At 35.2% G+C, this 4,084-nt stretch overlaps 1 pseudogene; it reads right to left on the bottom strand.

Annotated features, from left to right (window-relative positions):
• Positions 1-262: 262 nt before the first annotated feature.
• LOC145578814 (cation/calcium exchanger 4 pseudogene) lies at positions 263-2,842 on the bottom strand (annotated as a pseudogene).
• Positions 2,843-4,084: the final 1,242 nt, after the last annotated feature.

Here is a 4,084-nt window from a genome sequence, read left to right as displayed (position 1 = left end):
CTCATCAATATTGTAAGCACATTCGTCGTGTCCGCTAAAAGAACTTGGTCACCAAGAAGCCAAAATAAATGAAGTGACAGATTATCCTTCTATCACGATCTATGAACATTTTGATACACGATTTTATTCACAATGATTGTTATTTATGTGTTCCTAGCAAGATAATCTGATACTCAGTATATATGTAGGACTAATCTTTTTCCAAGTATAAAACAAGTGAAAGAAAAACAACTGAGGATACTAAATAACAAGTGGCATTATATTAATGTAGTACAATAACAAGATTGGCCTGAGCAGAGAAACTGATGTTTTTACTTCTATTAGAGCTGAATACAGTATGATCCAATTACAAAAGGCAACAGATTCCTTCCATTAAGATGGCTTGGTATCAGAAATTGAAGAACCAAGTCCAAAAAATACCTAGTACTTCGTATTTAGTAACTGTACAAGAGGCGGCATACATTATAGCCAAGAGTCTATCTATTATGTACAGCAACGCAGATCCTACATCGCCTGTGACCCTGAAACCACAGCAATGCTGACCTGAAGAGACAGAAAGATACCATATATGATTATGAGGCCAACACCTAAAATCCTATTAGGGCGCATATCACTTTGGGGCAAAACGATTAGAGCCCATATAAGACCTGCTGCGAGGAATCCCACAGTGATGAACAAACCATTATCTTGTTGAATTACATAAGGTTCTGAACCCTTGTACCATGCTGCAAGCACCAAAGAAATTCCTAAACCGATCAGTGTATTAAACATAGGTCCTGCATAGCTTCCTGACATAGCGATCTGCACTCCGTTTCTGTCATTCATTGCAAGAGCAGTGTTTGACATTAGATCACCCATTGAATTCCCCCAGGCCAATATGGTTAGAGCAAGAACTGATGGGTTGACACCAAATATTGTACCCAACGAAACAAGCAGAGCAACAAGCTCATTTGCTACAATGTAAAACCATATGATACTCATGAAGAATCCACCAAAAACCCAAGGGAACAAGAAGCTACGAGGTGGGTGCTCAGGACATGTGTACAGAAAGGCAAGTACACTGAAGATGCAGCCAGCAGAAACACCGATGAAATAAGCAATTTTCCCACTCATAGGAACAATCTCTTCCTGCGTATTCCACAGAACAGCCAGTAGAACAGGGGCTAAAAACGCGCTGGCAATAGCATACACCTTAGACCATCTTTCCTCCTCAACTATAGGAATTGTCAAACGTCTAGGAATACTCAAGGGTATCTCCAAAATTGAAAATAATGTAGAAAATGAACATGGTGATTCTACATTCATTTCCCCCTCATCATTCCAACCCCACAAAGGCCTAGAGCTATCTTCTACAGAAGACTTTGTGTAATCCGAATAGATTGCAACATTAATATTCCATATCCAATGAGGCAGTTTCGAGGGCACCTCAGGCGAATTACTATGGCTGTCGGGACTAAGCAACGAAGCATACATCGATTGATTACCCTCCCCTTCACCATTACACGACGAAAAGAGACTCCCAACCACAGGAAGCAATGGTGTCAATCCATCCAATTTCGAACCCCTACCCTTCTTATTTATAATCTCAGTTACAGCAACATACAAGCCATACACCACATATATTGACACAAATGCTATAGCACCCCAAATACCAACTTCACCAATCAACAAAATCAATGTAAGGCAAGCTATACTAAAAAGAAAAAAACACAAGTCCCTTATAAAACATGTCTTGTCAATTTGAACCCTCTTATCTGCAACAAAAAGTGAAACAACTCCTACAACAACACAAGTAACAAACACAGCACCACCCAATACACTATTAATTCCGACATCGTCACCGGAACCCCGGCCCATAAAAGCAGCAATGCTAGCAAAAACATCAGGTGCCCCATTACCAAATGGAAGCAAAGTAACACCAGCAACAGTAGGAGACATTTTCAGAAGTTCTGAAAGTTTTTCTAATGAACAACAAAAGTAATCTGCAGCAGTATTTCCCAACAAATAGAACAGTACAGCAAGCCAAATAGCAAGAATTAAGTACCCAAAAATGGAGAATTTCTTGCAATCACAGTAAATAAATTTGATGTAATTGAAATAACCACCTGAATTACATTCTGGGTGAGCAAGAACATAATCACAGCTGTTCTGATAACCTTCATGCTTAAAAATCTGGGAACAAATTTTGTAATCAGATAAAGTAGCTTTACTAACATTTGATGAAACCCCATGAATTTCTGCAATAATTCTGCCATGTTTTCCCCCAATTTGATGAATTCCACCACCATAAACCCCACTTCCCAACTTCCATTTTTCACCAAAGTTGGAATTATACATGAAAATGAGAAACACAACAGTTGAGATTCCATTAAAAAGAACACGAAATCGAGTGTTCTTCATCCTCAAAATAGAAACCCAGTCACAAAATTCTTTAAAATAGTTAAAACCCAGAAAAGTGGGAAATCTTTAGAACAAAAATCCCCAGAAAAAGAAAAGTAGAAAATTGACAAAATTCAAGTAAAGGGTGAGTGAAAAAGGATGATTGGAAAAGGTACAGAAAAATGAGCTTGTGGGTAGTTTCTTTTCTTCAATGATACTCAAATTTTCAGGGTACTTTTTAAGAATTTCTCTCCCCAAAAATAAGGGGAGAGAGAAAAAGAAAGAGAATATGAAGAAGAAGAACAGTTGATTTTCTTAGTAGAAGGTTTTAGAATGTAATGTGATTCTATTATTTGATATTATATATATAGACGCCATTAAAATAAGCAAAGGTGTAAAGGATTAATTCAACCAATTGGGAATATTGTGAAGTATTTGCGCTACGCGTCGTAATCAACTGCAAATCTACAAAGGCCGACACGAAACAAATGGTAGGAGATTTTGGGGTTAATTGCTTTATGGGAACTTTTATTTATTTGTGTCAATTTTGTTTGTAGTTATTTGGTTACTCAATGGTTAAAAACGACTAGGTCTACGTGTGATAGCCAATCGTTATTTTGTGCACACAATCTACACGAAAAGGTTAGTTTTATTTTCGTTATACTTGTAATAGTATATCGTAAATTTAGATTATACTTCTATTTTTGGTTTTTGAATTATATGTTAATGTAATGATTGTAATTTGATTTATTGTGCATTATACTCCTTGGTGTATGAAATAAATTATGATTATAATGCTTAGATCACTTGATTACACTGTGATATTACCATAAGATGAGATGGTAAAAGTGTGTATAGATGATCAAATTTCTGAATCTAATCGAATACTTTCTCCGTTTTTTTATACATGCAACACGCACTTTTTCACGTTATTTAAGAAAAGTGGGGCTCATGTGATTTAATACAATTAAAATGAGGGTGAGAAATGGTTAAGAGTATAATATAGTAGGCCATGTGATTAAAATAAGGAAAGTAATACAACTTTTAACAAAACAAACTTTCTAATTTTAGTGTGTTGCAAGTATTGTGACATTTCCATTTTAGGGAAGTGTTGCAAGTATAAAGAAACGGAGGAAGTAATATTTTTAACTACTATCAACATACTACCTTCGTTACTGTAAGTTCGATTCACTTAGTATTTATGTGGTTAGAATAAAATAATTTTGACCATTTTTTATGATTTATACAATCAAATTGAAATAACAAGTTTGATCTTATTAGATTCCTCTTATGATAAATATTTCAAATATCAAATTTTTAAAATTTTTACATATAAATAGCCGAAATTATTAATGATCAAAAATGTTCATTGGAGATTATATAAATGCAAAGTGAGTCGAACTTTCAAAAACGGAGAGAGTATATGATAATGAAATTGATAACTCGGATATATAATTATATAACTGGAGTAATTGCTAGTCTTAACTATTAAGTAAAACTCGCAATATCCTTTTCATTAAAATTATAGAACTAGATGCCCAAGTGAAGTATGAACGTGTTGAAAGATGGCTTCAAGATTAGAAAAAGTATCAATTTATATGTTATCGGTTCACGCATGGCTAAGCATCGCGTAACCTCTTAACTTTACACCTTCCCATCCCCACTGACCATTGCCCAATATGTGGTGATATTGCACATTGACACC

Source organism: Chenopodium album, chromosome 14 (genome assembly GCF_948465745.1).
Source record: "Chenopodium album chromosome 14, dcCheAlbu1.1, whole genome shotgun sequence".
NCBI classification, from domain to species: Eukaryota; Viridiplantae; Streptophyta; class Magnoliopsida; order Caryophyllales; family Amaranthaceae; genus Chenopodium; species Chenopodium album.
This window is presented reverse-complemented; position numbering and strand designations above follow the sequence as displayed.